The sequence below is a fragment of the Topomyia yanbarensis genome, chromosome 2 (genome assembly GCF_030247195.1).
Source record: "Topomyia yanbarensis strain Yona2022 chromosome 2, ASM3024719v1, whole genome shotgun sequence".
Taxonomy (NCBI): domain Eukaryota; kingdom Metazoa; phylum Arthropoda; class Insecta; order Diptera; family Culicidae; genus Topomyia; species Topomyia yanbarensis.
Genome location: NC_080671.1, coordinates 286,429,796 through 286,455,423, shown reverse-complemented (window position 1 = coordinate 286,455,423; position 25,628 = coordinate 286,429,796). Strand labels below are relative to the sequence as shown.

General features: G+C 40.8%; 1 protein-coding gene across 5 annotated transcripts in view; it reads right to left on the bottom strand.

Annotated features, from left to right (window-relative positions):
- Positions 1-25,165, bottom strand: part of LOC131683228 (3-phosphoinositide-dependent protein kinase 1) — a 615,616-nt gene extending 590,451 nt beyond the window's left edge. For 2 of the 5 annotated variants that reach the window (XM_058965066.1, XM_058965064.1), the window contains exon 1: positions 24,985-25,165. The gene's annotated coding sequence lies outside the window, so the exon portion shown is untranslated. Of the gene's footprint in view, positions 1-21,597; positions 22,121-24,984 lie in introns of all 5 variants that reach the window. The other 3 variants (XM_058965068.1, XM_058965067.1, XM_058965065.1) reach the window with 2 other exon arrangements.
- Positions 25,166-25,628: the final 463 nt, after the last annotated feature.

The following is a 25,628-nucleotide window of genomic DNA, read 5'->3' as shown; positions in this document are numbered from 1 at the left end:
AGAAAGGCCGTGTGCCAAAAATTAAAGCTAAACGGTAAAGGGTATCTTCTCCACCCGAAAATTCAATTGACTACAGCAACTCATTCGATGTTTTATCCAAATGCGAAGCTGATGAAATTTCTAAATTTCCTCGCATTGCGCATAATTCCAATGAGAAGAAAACGCAATCACCTCCGCCTAAAACAGTGATGATCTCCGACTTCAAAGCCTTTCGAACTGAGCTCTCGACGTTCCTTCCGGACGTGAAAGTCTCTTTTCAGATTGGCCGAATAGGAGAATGTCGAGTTACAGCGGAGGAATTGATTGGCCACAAACGACTACTCCAGAATCTTACGGAGAAGTTATATAAGTTTTATTCATATGATTTCAAGACAGCTAGACCATTCAAGGCTGTCTCGAAAGGGCTACCACAAGGTCAAAGTTTGGATGAAATATCCAACGAATTAAAATATTTACTTGGCTTTTCTGCTTCACAAGTTATTCTTATGAAGAGAAAGGCTAGCGGCGATAACACGCCAGTACGCTTTGGAACTATCCAGGAGCTTTATTTAATTCATTTTAACCGTAATGAGATTAATAATTTGAAAGTATTTGAAAAATCACGTTTTATGTTCCACGTGCGAGTAAAGTGGGAAAATTATAGACGACATGGGGGCAGAATTCAAAATCTGACCCAGTGTCGTAGATGCCAGGGCTTTGGGAACGGCGCAAAAAATTGTCATTTGGATTCCAAATGTATGATTTGTGGAGATAAATCGCACACAAAAGATACTTGCCCGATGAAAAAACCACAAAAAGTTTCAAATGCGCTAATTTTTTTTTTTTTCGAGAGTTGTCTTACTGGAGCTGTAGAGCTAGGTTCTCGGAAGGGCTCCCCGTCAGAATCACATACTACAATTTGCAGACGAGACAGGCAATGTCGCCCAATAAAACACTGCAATAGGCCAATTGTAGCGGGCCGTGATTCTGAATGTGATATTCTTTGTACGGTTCAGGCATGTGCGGGCGTAGGGACTCGGAATCGCGTGTATCATCGCGAAGGGCTCGAATATTTGTACGTTAATGTGCTCGATCGCGTGTGCGTTTGTATGTCGCGTGTGCTAACGTGTAACTTCGCGTGCATAAATTCTATTTCATAACCGTGTGCCTTTCGCATATTCGCGTGTGTTCTAGAATGATCGCGCGCGGACCGTGAATCTGATACTTAATTTTTTGTGTACTGTTCAGATTCCAGAAGGAAGTGGGCTCTTCCATATCATTAGAGATCCCAATCATGTCGTCGTAGAACGCGTGGTCTAGTGGATATGAGCTTTATTTTTTTTTGATTGGTCCAACTGAATGTATGGACCTAAATTGCTAGAATAAAGGTTAAAGATTTCCGGACGTGACCGATTCATGATCGCGCATTTGCGGGTTGGCGTTTGAGATCGCGTTTGTAACTTCGTAAGTACTAAAACGTTCACACAATTGCCGCAGTTATCAAGTGATTTTGTAACGTGTGTTCTTGAATGGTTGCGCGAACCGTGAGTCTGATATTAAATTTTTAGTGCGCGGTTTGAATTCTGGCAGAGAGTGGGATCGTTTATATCGATAGGGTTCCCGGTCATGTTGCCATGAGACGTGTTGTCTAATAGGTATGGGCGTATTTTCTTAATTGGTCCAGCTGAAGGCATGGACCTAGGCTTCTAGGATCAAGGATAGACTTTCGGACGTGACCGATTCGTAATCGCGTGCACGATGGCATTTTTGTAGGTTCCCGCTGAGACCGCGTTTGAGAATGTGTGAGTGTTAAGACGTTCACTATCACCATCGTTGTTGATTCAGCTGAAGGCGGGTGTAGAATGGCAGTATAGGACTCGAAAAGAAGAAATAAAAGACAATATATGAGAGACGTAATAGATTAGATAGGTACAAGATACAGCTGAAGTTATGATCATCACATGAGACATACATTAGTACTTCAAACACTACTAATACTTGAATAGCCAATCACCACACATAGCACATCCTTTATCAATTATCTATTTGTTACTGGTTGATTGTTGGTTATGAGCTGGTGAATAGAGGAAAGGTATAGAACAGACAAAAGGCTCATATCAGCCCTCCCGGCCTCCTCGACACACCACTATCGAGGCGTATTGTATATAAATCAAATCCTCAGTAGTCATAATGTTTGGTGGATTATTAACATGAGAACTAATTAACCTCTAGTAGTAGAACTTGGTGCAAATAAAAACTAAAAAGAGCGAAGGTCCTTATATTTAGATAACTCTATTGAATATATTGTGGCTTGATGATGTTTACAATACCGTCAATCCCATCAACCTGCGAGAGGGAAAAAGTTTCAAATGCGCTAATTGTAGCGAAAATCATAAATCGAATTTCTGGGGTTGTCCTGTTCGAGCAAAAATTATAGATTCTCGTTCTAGACAACAAAAACAACAAATAAAAAGTGTACCTACTTCTTCAGGTACACTTCAAGAAAACACGTCCAAACGTGTTAATCCGATTCAAAATAGATTAACAACTTCTTCTACCTCCGTCACACCATTTTACAATGGTGTGCCATCTTATGCTTCAGTGGCAGGTAACAAGGCCAAAATAACGGCTACCGTTACCACGCCCACAAACTCGTTTGCATCCAACGCTTCCTTTAGTCCATGGATCTAGGTAGCGTAAAGGAAGAAAAATTAAAATACCTGCAGGACTATATGTTACCTATGATGATTGCCATGTTAAATTCTACCTCCATGTTTGAAGCTTTTCAAGCGGGATGGGAATTTGCTAACAAAATTGTAATGAAATTAAAGTTTAACAATGGCTTTAAATAATCATTTAAATTTATTAAATTGGAATGCTCGTTCATTAAAAACGTGCGAAGACGAATTTTTCAACTTCTTGAGGATACATAACGTGCATATAGCCGTTGTGACCGAAACTTTTTTAAAACCAAATATTCAATGTAATATTAACTATAATTTTGTTATTCATCGATTTGATCGAATTGTTGGATTCGGAGCAGGATCAAACATTCTGTTACGTCGCCTCTTGATACCAAGGTGATCGAGAGTTTGGGTATCGAATGATCTTCAGGAATCATTTTTATTGCTGCAACCTATTTGTCTTTTCAGTGCACTGACGAGCAAATTAATTTCTTAAACGGAGACTTACAAAAACTTACAAGAAATCGGTCGAAATTGTTCATAATTGGTGACTTTAACGCCAAACACCGAGCCTGGAATAATGCTCAAAGCAATTCCAACGGTAAACTACTTTTTAATGATTGCTCTGCTGGTTATTATTCAATGGTCCTACGGTGCTATTCGTCTGTAAGGAATCCATCAACAATTGATTTGGTTTTTACAGATCAAAGTCACCTTTGTAGCGAATTGATTACACATGCTGACTTTGATTCTGATCATCTTCCAGTAACTTTTTCACTTTCTCAAGAAGCTGTTTCCAATCCCATTAGCTCAGTGTTCAATTATCACAAAGCGAATTGGGAAAGGTACAAAACTTATATTGAGAATAATTTTAATCATGACCTTGATTTACAAAATAAAGCTGACATTGATACGGCATTACAAAATTTAAGTGATTCTATAGTTGATGCTAGAAATTTATTAGTACCAACAACACAGAAAAAAATTTAATACTTCTATTATTGACGACAATATTCAACTTCTGATTCGCTTGAAGAATGTTCGAAGACGTCAATATCAACGTTCTCGTGATCCTGCTATGAAATGTATCTATCAGGATCTACAAAAAGAAATTAAGCATAGATTCACACTCTTAAGAGATGAAAATTTCGCGAAAGAGGTTGAACAAATCAAGCCAAATTCTAAACCTTTCTGGAAACTTTCTGAGGTTCTTAAGAAACCTCAGAAACCAATTCCAGCCTTGAAGGAAGGTGACCACATACTTCTTACAAACGAAGAAAAAGCTCAAAAACTTGCTCAGCAGTTTGAAAGCGTCCATAATTTTAATTTCAACGTTGTGAGTCCTATTGAAACCGAAGTCTATGAACTATGAAGAGATCAAATCCATCATGAAAAAGTTAAAAAATATGAAAGCTCCAGGTTATGATGGAATTTTCATCATTCTTCTTAAAAACCTTCCCGAAATCACCATGAGATACTTGGTCAAAATATTCAACAAATGTTTTAAATTAGCATACTTCCCTGAAAGATGGAAAAATGCCAAGATTATTCCTATTTTGAAGCCAGATAAAAACCCAGCAGAAGCATCTAGCTATCGATCAATTAGTTTACTCTCTTCTATTAGTAAATTATTTGAAAAAATCATCCTAACTAGAATGATGTCACATATCAATGAGAATTCTATTTTCTTCCTGGGCAGTTTGGATTTCGTATTGGACATTCAACTACTCATCAACTTGTGAGAGTAACTAACATGATAAAGGCAAATATCTCAGAGGGCTATTCCACTGGAGTTGCCCTTCTAGACACCGAAAAAGCTTTCGACAGTGTTGGTACAAAGGATTAATTGCCAAAATGTGGGATTTCAATTTCCCAATTTACATAATAAAGATAATTAAAAATTATCTTACTAACCGTACCCTACAGGTTTCTTATCAGAATTGTAAATCTAATAAGCTACCCGTTAAAGCAGGCGTCCCTCAAGGATCAAGCGTCGCACCAATACTATACAATATTTTTACCTCTGATCATTCAAATCTACCTACAAGCTGTAAAAAGTCACTTTTCTGTGATGATACTAGCATCTCAGCCACTGGGAGGAGTCTTCGTATTTTCTGCAGTCGACTGCAACGAAGCTTGAATATTTTCAATGATTACCTGAAAAAATGGAAAATTTCCACTAATGCGGCAAAAACACAATTGATTGTGTTTCCGCATAAGCCAAGAGCTTCTTCTCTTAAACCAAATAATAACCATATTATTAAATTTAATGGTTTGAATTTAACGTGGTCAGATCATGTTAAATACTTGGGTTTGATTTACGATTAAAAACTCACTTTTAAGGATCACATTGAAGGAATCCAAACAAAATGCAACAAATATATAAAATGTTTATACCCTCTTATAAATAGGAATTCTAGGCTCTGCCTAAAGAACAAACTATTAATTTATAAACAAATATTTAGACCGACATTGCTATATGCAGTGCCAATCTGGGCAAGTTGTTGTGCTACTAGGAAGAAAACGCTTCAAAGGATTCTGAATAAAATTCTGAAAATGATTTTGAAGCGTCCTCCCTGGTTTAGCACAAATGAGTTGCACAGATTCGCAAACATAGAAACATTAGAAATTATGACGAACAGTATTATAAGCAACTTCCGACAAAAATCGTTGCAATCTTCAATTGCAACGATTAGCTCTATTTATAGTTTATAAGTAAGTTTATAAGATTTGTTCAGCTCCTTATTCACAAGACAAGTAGGTTTAAAACATCCTACTGAAAAAAAAATTAACTGCGGATGCATATAATATCTTATTATTAACCGAATCATGTAAACAATAGGGATGAAAAGTCACCACTTGTAGCTGAACACCCAATATACTAAATTGGAAATGTAATGCAAACAAAACAATATAATCAAATAGAAAATAAAAAAAAACTCTTCAAATTGTCTCGGAAGTCTGTTATTTGTTGTTACGGGACCCTGTGGCAATTTAAAAAATGGAATTGGAATGGAATGGCCACTCACGGCCCCACGGGAACCTGCTCCGGAATGTCCGTTCCGGGATCAAATCACCAAATGGTTCCATAACCACAAGATACATCCTACTGATGCAATTCCAAGAATTTTGATACCCATATTGCTAGTATTCCATTGAAGTTCACAAATAGTATCCCAGTACTGGAACCTGCTTCCGAAAATCCGGATTCCCGGAAACCGAATGAAGTAACCCGATTCATTTTTACCAAGTCCAAAAGCGGATGAGTTCCTGAATCCAAAACACCCAAAAGTATCGAAATCGGTTGGATATTACCTTTTTTGACGGCTGAAAATGAACCTGATGCAACTCGCACTGAATAGAAAAAATATTCATTCAAATATCCATGTCATTCATTCAGTTGAATATCGTACAATATATTCATTTCACTAATTATCAAGGAAAATGTTTTCAAATGCCGGTAAAGCATATGAAACAATGCTGATGATTCGCTTACATTGTGCCAGGGCCTACTTTGATGCGTTTGATTCGCTGCTGCACGGTCGCTTCGTGTAGTAATCGGAGACGAATGAAAATCTGCATGGATGAATGGGCAGTTTGTTCGTTTGACGTTTTCAGCTGCGTCATTGAGTATTGAAAATGAATGTGGCTGAATATGATCAATTTTCATTCAATGAATTTGAATATTTTTAACTCTGTACCCAGGTACCCACGTCGGCCTGTTACGTAGTAAAAAAAATCAGGAGCCCCTCCTAACTCCCCCCCCCCCCTTACTATATCAACAATATTATTAACCTAAAAGCTTGACTTAGTGAAGTTCTAGGATGTCACAAAGTTTCAATTTCCAGCTATGGAAAAAACATAGGAATTTCATTAATTGAAACCTAAAAAGGTACCCGGGTACCGCGTCGGATACATAACGGTTAAATTAATTTAATTAGTATATGCACGATGACGAAGTCGACCGTTAAAGGACACACAATGACTCCCACTGTGAGTCCCGTCCACGAATACCGCCATCAAATTGTGGAACAATATTTGCAAACACGGCACACAGCAAAAGTCAATCCACGTGAACCCACCAGTCGGCCACGTCACCGCGCACAGACCAGTGGTTGAGCGTTTGCATGCGCAGGTGCAGAGTATGAAGAAACATAGAAAATAAAAAAGGCGCATAAGCCCGCTCGATCTCCTCGATGCACCACTATCGAGGCGTAATGCAATAACCATCTTAAAGCAATTGTCTGTCAGAGGTTCCTGTAGCACTGATGTACGCAATATGCTTGATGATGTTTGCAATACCGTTAAACCCCTTTTTTGTTCTCTACAAACTCACAAGACAGGAACACACGTACAAGACTTCAACCACGCCTCTCTTTGTTGTGGATCCGCTTGCAATAAAAAATCACAGTTGTTCTTGTTCTAATGTGGTTTTGCTGCTGCGAAATTCCATTCCAGATAAAACCATGTTTTAGCTGGTCGAGAAACTCAGATTCCAGAAGTTGCGGTAGATTTTTATTTTGGCTAAAAGAAACAAAAAAACTGACAAACAAATTTTGTGAGGCTTGCACATTTGCAGTGTTGCTTGTAAACCGTAGCTTGGTTGCTAGTTGAATACCCTAATAAAAATAAATTATACACGAACTTCAACCCATATAGTCCAACGATTCCCCATATTGTTTGGATGATACCCTGAACAGGTCGTTAGGCTATTGGATCATAAGATGTTTATTAGGGTAGTTTTCAATGAATTAAGATGGCGTCTCTTTGTTATTCTAGTCTTTGTTAGCCAGGACGACGTACAGCTAGCAACACTGCCATGAAAATCAAAACATTAATTTTGAATCGAATGATTAAAAGCTATTAGATACAAAATGTTGTTTTTTTCTGAATAATATGGTGTTAAATCTTCCCACAAGATGCAAAGCGTCGTGTGGAATGCTTGAATATTGTGTATAGCGCCGAACATAATTCTTTGTTTGGGTTATAGCTATAACGACCCATATATGTAGGTCGCTGTCAAACTCCATATGATGGTATAGGGTTGCCAGGAGACTTCTAGTCTCTTTAGTCTCAACAGTAGATACAGAACACTAGATTGTCGCTGGTGTTCCCATTGTTTTCGCCTCGGAACATGTTTGTTTTGCTTTCGGTATATATCTGTCAAGTTATCGAAAGTCTCTCTAGTAAAAGTCTTTGGTACGCACTTTTGGTACACGCAGAAAAATATGGCCTGCTTGTAACCATAAACCGTTTAGTTGAACTTCGAATTAGTAAAATGCAGAGTTTGCCTTTCTTCAATTCAGTCTCGTTTATTCTGCTGTGATTTTTATACATTCAAGATCGAAAACGTCCAATGCATAAAATTTACAGCAGAATAAACGAGAGGCAAACAAAAAAATACAGAACAGAAATGGTACGGGAATACCTCTGGACCCACAGGTAAGCGGCGGCCCCACCTTGGTGGTGGTAGTGGTTCCGCTGCATACAGTCAGCGCTTGTGACGAAGTGAGACAGAGCCGCATCTTGTTGGTGAAGCGCCTCGCTTCATCATCACTTATTCATCTGTGCTAGTGCAGATACGGGCTTTTGTGTATTTGTGTACCTAGCCTCGCTGCGTAGTAAGGAAATACCCCTGGAACCACAGGTAAACAGCGGCTTCATCTTGGTAGTGGTGGTTGCTCTGTGTTCAACCCGAGCGTGTGTTTTTTTTTTTTTTTTTTTTTTTTTTTTTTTTACAATGGAGAAGACCTTTATGTCCTAGCCCAGTACACGTGCTAACGGTAGGGTCCAATCTACCACACGGGGTGCACTGGGGGCGTGTCGGACTCGAATGGTGACCAGCCATTAATACCGACTAAACTCCATTGGGCTCCGCCATCATTCCTCCCAGGAACTACCTCTCGGTATTACTTCTGGGGGGATGGCTGTACTAAATGTACTCATTCACTCTCACTCACGCGATCATACATCCTGTATGAGGCTTACTTGGGTGCTCTCTCAATCGCACTTTGATTCACTCTCAAACACTCCCACATGAGGCTGACTTTTGTGCTCACCTTTTACGTTCCATGCGAGGCTGACTTGTATGCTCACCTTACTCATTCCTTGCTAGGCTTACTTTTGTGCTCGCCCTACCCATACATGTGAGGCTGACTTGGGTGCTCACCCTATCACCTGATTCACTCTCAATCGTGCCACTCTATTGTACCTTTGTCACTCCCTGACATCCCATGTGGGACATTTTTCTTAGGCCCCACTTCTGACATACCATGCGAGGCTGACTTTTGTGCTCACCTTTTTCATTCCTTGCTTGCGACCAACCTGTGAGGCTGACTTTTATGCTCACCCTTAACATGCAGTGTGAGACTGACTTGGATGCTCACCCTTTCACTCCTCTGCCACGCCATGAGGCATCGATAGCTTAGTTCAAACATACTACGCTACGACCCTCCCGTCTTGGCATGAGGCAGTCCACTTATACGCCTATACACTCACTCTTCTGTCTTGCTTCGGGGTGGCTGGGTTTACCCCTTACGCGGTTGCCATTCGCTGCGCCAACCTACCTCGGCATGAACAGACCATTCACTCTCTTATTTTGCGCTTGGCCTTTTTCGCTCCAACTAACCAATCACTAGTTAGCCGTGCCCGCCGTCTGTTGCTCGGTTCGCCAGATTACCTGTAGCCTACTGGCAATCTGGATGGTAGCAGCCGAGACTGCGTTCCACTTCTCCACCGTTTGACACATCCGCTGGATAAGGGTATCCGGGGTTGTGTCCCAGCCACAGACGTCAAGCATTGCTCTTCTTTCGACGTCGAACCGATGACATACGAACAGTATGTGTTCGGCAGTTTCGTCTACACCTGGGCAGTCCGGGCAGACTGGGACCTCCGCGTGTCCGAACCTGTGGAGGTACTGACGGAAACAGCCATGGCCTGACAGGAATTGTGTCAGGTGGAAGTGAACTTCCCCATGGGGTCTTCCCACCCAGCTCGATATGCTAGGTATCAGCCGGTGGGTCCACCTACCTTTCGAGGAGTTGTCCCACTCACGCTGCCATCTGGCGACCGAGGTCACCCTGGTGCGCTCGCGGGCTCCCCTATTTCCACGTAGCTCAAAGCACTCCTCATCTTCCCGAATGACCAGCCCGACTGGCATCATGCTCGCTATCACGCAGGATGCATCGTGTGATACCGTGCGGTAGGCAGATATCACTCTGAGGCACATCACGCGGTAGGTGCTCTCCAGTTTCTGTAGGTAACTGGTTACCCTCAGTGCTCTTGACCATGACGGGCCGCCGTACCTGAGGATAGATACGGCAACGCCTGCCAGTAACCTACGTCTACTGGCGCACACCTTTGAGCTGTTGGACATCATTCTCGATAGTGCCGCAACAGCAGTCGACGCTCTCTTGCACGTATAGTCGACATGGCTGCCGAAGGTCAGCTTGTCGTCTATAATGACTCCGAGAGACTTCAGACTTCGCTGTGAAGTGATCGCGACTTCTCCCACATGGATAACTGCATGTTGTGCCGACTTGCGGTTGTTGACGATAACTACCTCCGTCTTATGATGAGCGAGCTCCAGGCCTCTCGCGCTCATCCATTCCTCCACCGTGCTAATCGCGTGTTCTGCGGTTAGTTCTACCTCAGGAATTGACTCCCCGTAGACCTCCAAGGTTACGTCGTCGGCAAAGCCGACGATCTTGACCCCAGGAGGGAACTTCAGTCTCAGAACCCCGTCATACATGAGGTTCCATAGCACCGGGCCTAGGATCGAGCCCTGCGGGACTCCGGCGGTAATCGGAACCCTTTTCTGACCGGCATCGGTCTCGTATAGCAGTACGCGGTTTTGGAAGTAACTTTCCAGGATCCGGTACAGACCCACCGGTAGGCTAAGCCGGTGTAACGAGAGCGCGATGGCATCCCAGCTTGCGCTGTTGAATGCGTTCTTCACGTCAAGTGTCACTAACGCACAGTATCGAATACCTCGCCTTTTTCGTTGGATCGCTATCTCGGCAGTATTTATCACTGAGTTGAGAGCGTCCACTGTGGACTTACCCTTCCGAAAGCCAAACTGGTTGCTTGACAGACCGTCCGTACCTTCCGCGTACGGGGTGAGCCTGTTGAGGATGATCCTCTCAAGCAGTTTGCCAGTCGTGTCTATCAGACAGATTGGTCTGTACGCCGATGGGTCGCCTGGCGGCTTCCCGGGCTTCGGCAACAGCACCAGTTTCTGCCTTTTCCATCTATCGGGGAAACGGCACTCGTCAAGGCATCTCTGCATAGCTAGCCTGAACATGTTCGGGTTCGCTATGATCGCTGCCTTGAGAGCGTTGTTCGGGACTCCATCCGGCCCTGGAGCTTTGTTCATTGCTAGGGATTTAGCCACTGCGAGTAGTTCTTCGTTCGTCACTGGAGCCACCATTTCGACCGTGCCCGCACTGTCTCGTAGTGCAGGTGGCCAGGGGCTTGTGGCTCGAGACGGGAAGAGTACTTCGATAATCGTTGCCAACCGGTCCGGAGACCGTTCTGGGGGTGAGGAGCCCCCTTTGGTCTTGGCCATCACAATCCGGTAGGCGTCACCCCACGGATTCGCGTTGGCACTCTCACACAGGTTGTCGAAACACGCTCTCTTGCTGCTTTTAATAGCCTTGTTAAGGGCTAATTTCGCAGCTCGAAACACTTCACGGCGGTTCTCTCTTGCATCCTCGGTGCGAGCTCTTTGCATCCTACGTCTAGCTCTGAGACAGGCTGACCGTAGAGCTGCAATCTCGGCACTCCACCAGTATACCGGGCATCTACCGTTTCTTGGCAGTGTTTTTCTCGGCATAGTGGCGTCGCACGCGCGTGATAGAACAGCTACCAGCGCATCCCCGCTTAGACTGTCGGTGTTGGCCTCCAGTCCCAGGGCCGCGGTGAAAGCTTCGCTGTCGAAGTGATTGGACTTCCACCCGCGTACCTGACAGGGATCTCCCGCCCTCGGATGCTGCACACCATAGTTGATCTTAAAGCGGATTGCTAGATGATCGCTATGGGTGTAGCCTTCGTCTACCCTCCATTCCATGCCTGGAGCCAGACTCGGGCTGGCAAAGGTCAAATCAATCCACGCCTCCACTCCGTTTCTACGGAATGTACTAGCGGAGCCATCGTTAGCTAGCACAGTATCGAGTTTCGCAAACGCTTCCATTAGCGCTTGACCCCTGCTATTTGTACAGCGGCTGCCCCACTCCACTGCCCAAGCGTTGAAGTCTCCCGCTATTACTACCGGTTTCCGGCCCACGAGGTCCGACGAGAGCCTGTCGATCATCTGGTAGAACTGTTCTATTGGCCACCTTGGTGGGGCGTAGCAGCTACAATAGAACACACCATTGATCTTGGCAATCGCCACACCCTCGGCGGAGGGGTGTATTACCTCTTGAACCGGGAACCTTCCCGTTGTACAGATTGCCACCATTCCAGACCCGTCCGACACCCAATTGCCGTTGCCGGCAGGGATGCTGTACGGGTCTGATAAGAGGGCGACATCTGTCCTCGACTCCGAGACCGACTGCCACAGCAGCTGTTGGGCTGCTGCACAATGGTTAAGATTTAGCTGTGTGACTCTCACGGCTTCTTCTTATTTAACTCGCCGAAGGGACACGAAGGTCCACCCATAGCATGTTTATGGGCTTGCTTCTTAGAGGTGCAGATAAGGCACTTATATGCCTTAGTGCACCCCCGCTCTTTATGCCCCTCCTCGCCGCATCGACGACATAGCTTGCTCCTGTCTAGGCCTTTACATTCGTAAGCTTTATGGCCGGATTCTAGGCACCAATAGCACCTGTCCACTGAAGGCGGCTGGGGTATACTAATAGGGCATACCGACCAGCCGATCTTCAGCTTCCCTTTCTCGGTTACCTTTTTGGCATCCGCATTGAGTAGCCTGAGGTAGGCTACTTGGGTGCCAGAGGGTCCGTCCCTCAATCGCACAGAGGCCCGCTCGATTGTGACGCCGCAGTGCTCCTTGACGGCTGCGACGACGTCTTCTGCGGTCGCGAACTCGTCCAAGTGCTTGCACTGGAGAGTTGTTTCCGCACCTAGCGACCTGATTTGGGCGCCCTCGCCAAGGACCTCTTGAGCCAAGGCCTTATATATTGCACTTGATTGTGCGCCTCGCTTCAGCACCAGGAGCATCTCTCCCGTGTTGGTGCGTCTTACGCTACGCACATCCTGCCCAAGGGCCGAGAGGCTTTCGGCCGCCTTCATAGATTTAAGGACATCGGCGTATTTGTCCTTGTCGGTTTTTAACCACAAGGCTTCGCCTCTGTCCTTGGCCTTCCTCGCAGGCCGCGGTACCTCCGGTTTCGGTGCCGGCTTTTTCTTGGTAACCAGCGTCCAGGGGTTTGAGCCCCCCTGCCCCGGTCGTGCCGGGTTGCTGGTACCATCGCTCTCAACAGCGAGGTCACTCTCGCCCTCGCTTACCTCACCCAGGCGGCGTTTGACCTTGACGGTTGCACGCCGAGTGGTGTCGGTTTTGGCACCCTCTCCTGGCGACTTCCTAGGGCGCTTCGCATTCGATGCCGTCTTGCGATTGCCCTTTCCCTTCGAGGGGAACTCGGTCGCCGCTCCGATCGACGTGGCTGCTCCGTAGAAGGCAAAGGCCACTGTCTGTGAACCTCTATTAACCTTCTCTCTTTCCTCCCTATTGGAGGCCACTGTCTGGGTTTCTCTGTCGGGCCTCTCCCGACATTCCACCCTCTCAACATATGCCTGCTGTTCCTGTCTTGCGACACGAACAGCTTTCCGGAGCTCCAGAAGGCTCAACTTCAACTCCTTGGCTATGTTCTGCTTTGCGCTAGCGAAGTCGATTATAGCATCGAGTTGCTTCGCTACTTTGCGCATCGCAGCTATTGGCCCCTCCGATGCATTGGTAGGGGTATTGCCTACCGCTGCTGGGGGGTCACTGGTGCTTTCGAGTACAGCACTCATCGTTCCACTACTCTCCCCACGGGGGGGAGACCTCGCCAAACCACCTCTTGCGAAGGGGTTTGGCACCTCCGTCTGTTTATTTTTATTTTTATTTTGCTCCATGAAAAGTCCCACGGGTAGCGCGAGAAATATATGTCCGCCACGCCAGAGCTCCGCATTAGCGTGGTAAGGGACGCTTACTGTGGGGGTTGCCCAGGTACCCCACAGGCTCCGTTAACGATCGAGCATCTTTTTCACCCCCTCGATCACTCATCCCTCGGCACGGGTCGCTTCACGCCTTGGAATTGGGGTTATGCCCTACCTTGCTTTACGTGGTGATCTCGGCCCGGATCATCACAACCATCCTCCTTTACCAGGGCTTTGGACCTGTAGCTCTGGATCTCAATAGTTCCATGTACGTATGTTATTACAGACATGCTACTATTGGGATCCGTCATTCGCTAGCGGAGTTCAACCCGAGCGTGTGACAGCGTGAATCTGCAACTCTTCGAAGGGCAGGTAGATTTTAGTATAACTTTGCTAGTGTTAGTATTTAACCCATTATTGCCCAACTTATTTTTCACGCGCATCACAAATTGAGTTTTCGGATCGGAAAAAAAATAATGTGGTTATTCCAGTGAAATTGATTTTATACTCAAAGTAGCTGATATAATAAGGAACAACCAGTGAAAATTTCAGATTGATCGATTAATTGGTTTCTGACATATCGTGCTCGCCGCGAATGAACTTTTCAATAAAATACAACTCCGAGATAATCGGGTTTTACTGTCGGTGCAGCGAGTCAACAGTCTAGCGTATCAAACACTACGCAACGCCTACGAGTGGTCTATGGGTAGCGGTCTATGAATAGATGTAACTCAAGTTATAGTATTTCGATCTTCATGAAATTTTGAGGAAAATTTTCCTCAGCGTACATAGTTTCAGAATATCTAATTTTCAAAAATTCGATTTTTTTAATCCTGACAAAAATGTTTAACCCCTTAAGGGAAAATTTAATAAAAACAAAACATAAACATCGGTTTAACCACTCTAACTTCTCTAAACGTATTCTACAAGAGTATATGAACAATATTAACTCATTGATAATGCCTGTTCTGCGTTATTGATTGAGTAATAGGAGTTATTCTTAGCACCTACTATTTATAGTAGTTTGGGCAATAAGGGGTTAATCAACTTATTGTGTATGGTAGGCGAAATGGAGGATAGTGAGATGGAATCCTCCATTTCACAAGAGCAAAATTCTTCTGATCCCCCTCCCTCAACTCCCCCTAGAATAAAATTATACCCTCAAGGGTCTTCTGGACCATGGCAAGTTTTCTTCAGGCGGAAAGGAAAGCCATTAAACCTTGTGCAAATTGCACGGGATCTGTCTTCACGATTTTCTGCTGTAACAGAGATCGTGAAAGTAAATAAAGCCAAACTTCGAGTTAGCATTGATAACATTAGACAAGCTAACGAGATAGTAGCCTGCGAATTCTCCACGCGGAAATATAAAGTTTATATACTTTCGCGCGATATAGAATGCGATGGAGTCATCTCCGAACCCAGCCTCACTGCCGAGGATATACTTAAGCATGGAGTTGGTTGTTTCAAGAACACCCTGCTTAAAAAAGTAAAAATATTCCGATTATAAGCAATTCTACTAAGTATCACTTGAAGAAGAGAAAAAAGTTTACCGACCATCCTATTCATTCACCTGCGCCCTCTGGAGATCCATAAAATATTCATAAGTAAATACTGTAATGACCAGATAAATGGTATATACCAAAGAGAGAGAGAGAGAGAGAAACTCACTCTCTTTGGAGATCTGAGATTGAATAAAACATACAGCGGACGATGAGCAGGTCTCATTCGTATTCCATACCTTAAACCTTTAACGCGTGTTATAGATAGTCCGAACATCATAAAGTATATTTAAAAAACTAAAAAAGTGTCGGTGGTTTATTAAATAACTTAAACTAATTAGTGCGTATTAATTAGAAATAGTGCGTACAAGTAAATTAAAACAAAAATATATAAAAAAATCGTGCTGACTGGTAAAAAAAAAGTGATCGGGTAAGTTATCCGACGGTAAGCGCGTCATTGTGTAAGTTTTAGTGAAAAGCCCTTGGTGAAATTATATATATATATATATATATATATATATATATATATATATATATATATATATATATATATATATATATATATATATATATATATATATATATATATATATATATATATATATATATATATATATATATATATATATATATATATATATATATATATATATATATATATATATATATATATATATATATATATATATATATATATATATATATATATATATATATATATATATATATATATATATAATCTACGAAAATGAAAAGAAAATAGTGAAATTTAAAAAGAGGTGGTTGGTAGAAAGTCTGAAGTGACGCCACTTCCGCCATTTTGGATGCCAAACCAAATTAACCAAATAATATACCTAAATAGTGGTGGTACGATCACACATAGCTTTGGAACGATAGTAGCGAGCTTTTCGAGCAGTGGTGCGAGTCATTCGAGCTGTGTTGCGAGTAATTTGGACTGTGCGCCCATTGGACCACTGGTTGAGTGTTCACCAAGAGAGTTCAAGAAGCATTTGGTCGAGTAGGAGAGAGCTTTAACAGACTTCAGCAAGTGGTAAGTGAATCCTCTCCTAAATTATGAACATTATTTTATGAATCAGTTATACACCTTTGCGTTGAACATTTTTACTTTGCTGATATTCATATACGTTACGTTTTGTTGCTGTTGTTTATTTGAACAGTATAGATGGCGAATAAAATATTGGTCGGCTCTATTGAGCAGTATGTGGGTGGCATGTCATTCACCAATTACATCGAGCGTCTAAGTTATCTATTTGAGGTGAATGATGGACAAGATGCAGCACAAAAGAAAGCACTTTTCATTACGCTCAGTGGGCCTATCGTTTTTGAGGAATTGAAATTGCTGTATCCTTTGAATGACATTGCGACGCTAAGCTATGATACAATAGTACAAAAAATAAAGGAAAGATGGGATAAAGTTGATTCAGACCTTATCCAACGATACAAATTCTATAATCGGTTTCAAAAATCTGGGGAAAGAGCTGAAGATTTTTTATTAGCAATTAAATTACAGGCTGAGTTTTGTAATTCGGAGACTTCAGGGATACAGCAATTCGGGACAAGTTCATTATGGGTGTAAGTGACAAAGTTTTACAGCAAAAATTGCTAAACGAAGAAAATCTAACCTTGGCTACGGCGGAAAAAATGGTAGTAACCTATGAACTAGCTGGGAATAGATCGCGTGTGATTAATGACAATAACAATAATCAGCAAATAGCCTCTATTAGAGGGCCAATTAAATCGAGGCTCGGTAGAAGAGAACAGTTTGAGCATTGGAAACAAAACGATAACAAGAGGTTCAGAAGCAGAAGTAGGAGTGAAAGCTTTAACCGTGTCCACCATCCACAAAGAGCACACAGCAATCGATATGCAAATTTGATATGCGATTTTTGTGGAATAAAAGGCCACGTTACTCGCACTTGTTATAAGCGAAAAAATATTAAACGTAATTCAGTGAAATTTGTGGAGGAAGCTAATGACGCCAGTTTCGGCGATGACAAAGTAGCGGAGATGTTCAACAAACTGGCCATGCAAAGAAGGGATTCATCTAGTGACAATGATTCAGGTGATTTTGAATGCATGCAGGTAGCATCTATCAATAGTATTAGTGAACCTTGTTATCTCAAAGTACAAATAGAAGGAAAAGATTTAAAAATGGAGATAGACTGTGGATCTTCCGTGACAGTAATAGGAAAGAATATGTTTTACAATTCATTTAATTTATCTTTAGCAGATTGCAAAAAAAAATTGGTGGTTGTAAATAGATCTCGGTTGAATGTGTTAGGAAAGACAAGGGTGCATGTTATATTCAAGGGAATAAAAAAATTATTAAGTATGGTACGTGACTATGATTCTAATTTTGTCCCATTAATGGGTCGAAAATGGATCGACATTTTTTACCGCGATTGGAGACAATATTTTACTGGATTAACTGCTATAAATAATATAAACACAGTTAGTGTTACTGACAAGCTATTAAATGATATTAAACAAAAATACACGAACGTTTTCCAAAAAGAATTATCCTCGCCAATAGTTGGTTTTGAGGCTGATCTTGTGTTTAAGGACGAAACTCCAGTCTTTAAAAAATCCTACGATGTTCCTTACAGATTGAGAGAAAAAGTTCTCCAATATTTGGACAAATTAGAAAATGAAAACATAATAACACCAGTTAAAACAAGCGAATGGGCTTCACCTGTGATAGCAGTCATGAAAAAAATCAGGAGATCAGATTAGTGATTGATTGTAAAGTGTCGATCAACAAAAGGCTCATACCAAACACTTATCCTTTACCGGTTGCTCAAGACATTTTTGCTGGGTTATCGGGATGCAAAGTTTTTTTGCGCCCTTGATTTAGAAGGGGCATACACTCAATTATCCTTGTCAGAGAAGTCTCAAAAATATATGGTGATAAATACAATTAAGGGTCTCTATACGTACAATCGTTTACCTCAGGGGGCCTCTTCTAGCGCAGCAATTTTCCAACAGGTAATGGACCAGATTTTGATAGGGTTAGAGAACGTTTCATGCTATTTAGATGATGTGTTAATAGCAGGACGCGACATAAAAGAATGTGTGACAAAGCTTCATGAAGTCTTAGAGAGGTTAGAGAAAGCGAATATCAAAGTTAACTGGAGCAAATGCAAGTTTTTCGTTTCATCTCTACCATATCTTGGTCATATAATTTCTGATAAAGGAATACTCCCCTCTCCTGATAAGATAGCAACAATACGAAATGCGGTCATTCCGAAGAATGTTTCGGAATTGAAATCCTTTTTAGGACTTTTAAATTTTTATGGCAGGTTCATTCCTCATTTATCTAGCAAATTGTGCTGTCTATATAATTTGTTAAAAAAGATACGAAATTTATCTGGGATGATACCTGCAATAAGGCTTTTGAAAATAGTAAATCTCAGTTAATAAATGCCAATATTTTAGAATTTTATAATCCGCACAAACCAATTGTAGTTGTTACTGATGCCTGTAATTATGGGCTTGGGGGAGTTATAGCACATATTGTTGATGGCGTAGAAAAACCAATTTCATTTACTTCATTTTCGCTCAACACAGCTCAGAAACAATACCCTATCTTACATTTAGAGGCCCTGGCTTTAGTCTGTACAGTTAAGAAATTCCACAAATATCTGTATGGACATCATTTTACTGTTTATACCGACCACAAACCTTTAGTAGGAATATTTGGTAAAACAGGTAAGCATTCGATTTTCGTCACAAGATTGCAACGATATATTTTAGAATTGTCTATTTACGATTTTGAAATTAAATACAGGCCGTCTGCCAATATGAGAAATGCAGACTTTTGCTCCCGTTTTCCTTTACAGCAAGCGGTGCCAAATGAACTAGACAAAGAATATGTAAAAAATATCAATTTTGGTGATGAATTTCCTATTGATTTTACTCGTGTTGCACTTGAAACAGCAAATGATGTTTTTTTTACAGAAGATTAAATTTTATTTAAATGGGGGCTGGCCAGAACGCCTCGATAAACAGTTTAAAAATGTGCATGCAAATCAGCATGATTTGGAATTTTTCAATGGCTGTTTACTGTTTCAAGAAAGGGTAATCATTCCAGAATCAATGAAGATTTCAATTTTAAAATTTTGCATGTAAATCATTCAGGGATAGTCAAAATGAAGCAACTTGCGCGCCGCTCTGTGTATTGGTTTGGTATAAATAATGATACAGAATATTTTGTAGGAAATTGTGAACCATGTAATAGAATGGCTATTGTATCAAAACCAAAAACCTTAGCTTCTTGGATTCCTACAAAAAAACCTTTCAGTAGAATTCATGCAGACTTTTTTTTATTTTTAAAAGAAAATCTTTTTATTAGTAGTGGATAGTTATTCTAAATGGATAGAAATAGAGCATATGAAATATGGGACAGACACTAACGCAGTTCTTAGAAAATTAGTAAGTATTTTTGCCAGGTTTGTTCTGTCAGATGTGATAGTAACAGACGATGGCCTGCCCTTCAACTCAGCACATTTTGTATCTTTTCTAGAGAAACAAGGCATTAAAGTTGGGAAAAGTCCGCCTTATCATCCATCCAGTAATGGTCAGGCAGAAAGATCAGTTAGGACAGTTAAGGAGGTGCTCAAGAAATTTTTATGGGAACCGAATGTTAAGGGGTTGTGTTTGGATGATCAGATTAATCTTTTTCTATTTAATTATAGAAATACTTGTTTGACGACTGATGGAGTATTCCCATCGGAAAAAATATTTAATTATAAACCTAAACTACTTATTGATTTGATCAATCCAAAACGTCATTTCAAACAATTTTTAACTGTGATGCCGGGAGATAATATTCCGATTCAAAGGGATGATGCCTGTAAAACAAATAGAGACAACAGTCTTGACAAAATGACGTTGGGAGATGTCGTGTATTATAAAAACCATAAATCCAACGATTTTTCTAGGTGGCTTAAAGCAACCTTTTTAAAGCGGTTTTCTTTGAACACATTCCAGGTGCGAATTGGAAACGCTAACCTAATGGCGCACCGCAGTCAGCTGCACGCACCTAAAGAGAAAAAAACAGCGAGTTTGTGGAAACGTCCTTTTGCTCATCGTTAAGGAGAACGCCAACAGAAATAACACTACAAGTATTCAAAATACTTTCGAAAGCGGAAGAAAACGTGCAAGGGCGCCTTCCATAGATGACAGCGATGAAATTATCAGTTGTAAGATACCGAGGCGTAACGATAGCATTTTCTGCTCAGAAAATGACAATGGTTTTCGAGGATTTTCGGCCATTCACGAGGAAACCTTCCGGGGGTTTGCGAACAAACGTACAAAGTTGAAGTCAAGCATGACATCAAAACCAAGAAGGTCGGCGAGATTGCATGCTAAAAAGAAAACATTGAATTATTACAGCTAGGGGACCATTCATAAATTACGTAACGCTTTTAGGGGGAGGGGGTTCGACAAGTTTGTTACATATTGACATAGGGGGAGGGGGAGTAAACTAGATCGTTACGTAACATGTTTTCACCGAAGAAAAAAAAATTCAAGGAATTTGTTACGTAATAGGGGAGGGGGGGATAAAGAAATTTGTGACAATTTGTTACATGGGGGGAGGGGGGAGTCAATTTTGGGCAATTTTTGCGTTACGTAATTTATGAATAGTCCCTAGTTTAAGTGATCATTTATCTTTCGATATTTTACATATGATCTATAACCGAATATTTTGTGTACGTAGATTAAGGAAAAAAGCTTGTTATTTTCTATAAGAATTTCAAGAATTGTGAAATTATAATGAATTTAAATGCCAACAGCATCTTAAGGGTGAAGAAGTTGTAATGACCAGATAAATGGTATATACCAAAGAGAGAGAGGAACTCACTCTCTTTGGAGATCTGAGATTGAATAAAACATACAGCGGACGATGAGCAGGTCTCATTCGTATTCCATACCTTAAACCTTTAACGCGGGTTATAGATAATCCGAACATCATAAAGTATATTTAAACAATACCAACACATTGACTGCCCTAAAATGTTCTACACTGATGGGTCACGAATCAATGAGGCCACTGGCTTCGGTTTTTTCAACAATAACACGTCGATCTCTTTCAAGCTTGCAGAACCTGCCTCTGTTTACACAGCCGAACTAGCAGCAGTTCACTATAGTCTGGGAATCATTGATACTTTACTTCCGAGCCATTATTTCATCCTCACAGATAGCCTCAGCACAATTAAGGCACTACGCTCATTAAAGCTTGATAATCACACTCCGTTCTTTTTGAATAAGATACGAGAATACTTAACTAAATTAACAAATAAATCTTATCAAATTACCTTACTGTGGATTCCCGCTCATTGCTCCATACCGGGTAATGAGAGAAAGGATAATTTAGCCAAAATAGGGGCACTGGACGGTGACATATATGAAAGACCAATTGCCTTCAATGAATTTTATAGCGCTTCTCGTCAGAGGACGCTTACTAGTTGGCAAACATCATGGGACAATGGAGATCTGGGACGGTGGTTGCACTCAATTATCCCTAAAGTATCAACGAAGGCATGGTTCAAAGGGTTGGATGTAAGTCGAAACTTCATTCGTGTGATGTCTAGACGCATGTCCAACCATTATACGTTAAATGCGCATCTCCGCCGTATTGGGATCGCAGAAGATAATCAATGTGCTTGCGGAGAGGGTTACGAAGACATTGAACATGTTGTTTGGTCTTGCACTGAATATCGTGAAGCCAGATCCCAATTAATAGACTCCTTACAAGCCAGAAGAAAACCACCCTATGTTCCTGTTCGTGATATCCTCGCTTTACGAGATCTTACATACATGGGCCATATTTATCATTACCTGAAAACAATAAATATTCAAATATAATTATCCCCACAATGTTTCTAGTTTTATTCCCATGCTACCCACAAACAATTTAGATTTCTTCGCAGTTAGTAAAGTTAGATAAAATGATGTAAATAAAGAAAAAAATAAACAAAGATTACAGAAAAACTATCAATAGATTTACAATAAAATTCAAGAAAATAGAGTATAAATAAAAATATTCAAAATGATGATTATCCTCAGTGTTACCATTAGAAAGTGATTTTTTATTATAGCGTGATAGTCTTAAGAACTTTTGTAACATGTTACGTAAAAAAACCCCGGCGTAAAAAAGCTTTCGCAAATGCCGTTTCAGATAAACGTTTTTTAAAAAAAATCAGTACAGATTTAGACAATTTGTACATTCTAACTCTTGAAAATACATCAACCAAGAATGGCCATTGTTTTGCTGACTGAAGAAACAAAAATTGGTCGCTATGAAACAACGATAGAGGATTATTTTTTTGCTTTTTTTATTTGGCCCATTTGACAGGTATATACCGGAATCAAAACAATGATGTTCTAACCACTGATGCCAGCGACAATCCTAATCTAGTGTTCTGTATCTACTGTCTCAACCAGCGATGCCACATGTTTTTGTGAAATGTCTGTATCAGAATAATTAAAATGTCTGTAAAAGTCTGTAGATGGTTGTGTAAATCCTATTTACACTAGGTTATTACTTTAAAAGTAGATTGAAATTAGAAAACTATTGTGAAGGAATCGCTCGAATTCGGATACAATTGTTCTAGTGCAATTTTGTTAAACACTGTTACTCTTTTAAAAGTCTGAAGATTTCTGATTACGTCTGTAGGGGACCATCAAGAGCAAGAGGGTGAATATTTTGACGTTTCTTTGAAAAATGAGTGAAGCCAACATAAGCTGGCTTCCTGGCTCGGATAGTTGCAGCCCCGTGAAAACTGTTTGTTGCCTGAAGCTGCCACCAAATGCCAGTAGCGCTAGCTACGTTTCAAATGTTTAAGGTCTATTCACATGAACTGTACACCACTGTTTGAAAGTGGGAATCAAAATAAGTAAATAATAACAATATATGAAAAAGCACGATTTTTCTTGCATTGCTTATTCTCCATGAAATCCGAACGCTTTTATCAACTAAGTTCCAGTTAAGCACATCAAAATGAAGTTTGTTTGCGTTCGACAAGCTTAAGGTCGTGTTAACAATATTGGCTCGTAGCAATGTGAACGTTGCTTAAAGCGCGTTCGCTGTCATTTTTGGCAACTATCCAAGAGGGTGAATATTTTGACGTTTCTTTGAAAAATGAGTGAAGCCAACATAAGCTGGCTTCCTGGCTCGGATAGTTGCCAAAAATGACAGCGAACGCGCTTTAAGCAACGTTCACATTGCTACGAGCCAATATTGTTAACACGACCTTAAGCTTGTCGAACGCAAACAAACTTCATTTTGATGTGCTTAACTGGAACTTAGTTGATAAAAGCGTTCGGATTTCATGGAGAATAAGCAATGCAAGAAAAATCGTGCTTTTTCATATATTGTTATTATTTACTTATTTTGATTCCCACTTTCAAACAGTGGTGTACAGTTCATGTGAATAGACCTTAAACATTTGAAACGTAGCTAGCGCTACTGGCATTTGGTGGCAGCTTCAGGCAACAAACAGTTTTCACGGAGCTGATCAGAAGTCTGTAAAATACAGACATATGCATATCTGTAAATCTGGCATCGCCGGTCTCAACTAACCTAACAGTGAAATGGGTCTCTAGAATGTGATGGAAGATTGGAATGATGCGGCATTTTTTAATCCTTTGACTTTATTTGGTTGGCTCGGGAACTTTTCGTTGTTAATGAGATGGAGACTAACGTCATTCGGGTCACTTGGTCCTGTCCTCCCGATGCTATCTCGCCGTCGGAAATGGAAGCAAACCTGTGATACTTATTTGCTTATCCTGATACTAGGCGTACACCGGCGGAATACTGTATTCAATAAAATTACAATTTCAATCACTTTTGCCCTGTATACTCAAACATAGGAGCTATGACTGACTATGATTGTCTGATAGCACGCGGAAAAAGGAATGCGGTGTTGCCACACTAGGTTTTGACATTATACTTTGTTCCTGATTTGCAATTTGTAATTTTATTGAGCACGATAACCTGTTAGTACAGACTTTGAATCAGGTCAAGGAAGTTACTTGGATAGCGGTATTGTGATGTTGTCATTGCCCAATTTGGCTACGCCACAGCGCTTTTTTCGCATGCTGTCCTACCTCACTACCACGGACTTCAACTATAGTTCCTATATTTCAGTATACCGGTTCCTATATTTCAGTATACTTCCTTGACCTGATTCAAAGTCTGTACTAACAGGTTATCGTGCTCAATAAAATTACAAATTACAAAATTATACCGGGCAAACGAATGGATCACATTTTTACGTGCGCTTACGATCTCAACGTCGGGCGAATCCTTGGACTCTGCTATACGACCAAGCAGCATCACACTACCTTCACCCTTATTGTCTCGAGCACTGTATCACTTTTAGTGAGGTCTGTTGGTCCAACATATTTTGTTAGGTAGCTTAAATCTGGTTTAACAACTTTAGGGCAAGCATTTACCCTCTGTCTACCAGAATTATTTTGCTTAAATCAAACATTTTGGCGAAAACTCTGATGTAAAAACAATTACCGAAAGATTTACCAGTACATTGAAAAATGTTTTTTTTTTCCTAAAATAATGATTGTTAATGATGTTTCTAACATGAATTTCATAGGTCAAGCCAATCCCTGCGTACGTTAATCATGTAAAACCGACTTGCGGGGACAGTACAGGTGAACGCTTAAAAAATGTTTTGTGTGCTTACAAGTTTTCAATATCGAATGCTTTTGTTTTTCTTTCCAAGTGACTGAATACACTTATTGTAACTTCACTGTAAAATTTTCGTCACGATTTTCACTGTTTTTATTATTTTACTAAATGCGATTCCTTGCGAACACTTTGTTTGACATTCAAAACCAATGCAGTGGTCAGGGTGGCCAGATCAGAGATGCCAGATACTTTTTTCAAATGTCTGCAATAATAATTTTAAAGTCTGGGAAGAACAAAAAATCGACATAGATTTTTCATTAGGGCTTACATCGCAAATGTAAACAAACTGCGTTTTCGCTATTACGACATTATGCAACAAAAATACTACAAGATTGAGGTGAAAATTAGTTAAAATGGTTTTTAGTTCGATGTATAATTAAAGAAAACAAAACGGCGAAACATGCATTTTCTTCGAGATTTCGACTTAGGCCCTTCTTCTCATATGGAATATAAAGGCCAAACTTACATTTTTAGACAGAAGCGGGCGTACGGTTATTATTCACAAATAAAAGAATAAACGGCGATTCTGTTATATAAATGATAAGCAATATCTACTATGATCATGTCTACTCGATAGTTGTTGCACATAAACATTCGAATATTTCGATATTTTCATGAAATTTGAAGAAAAGATTCACG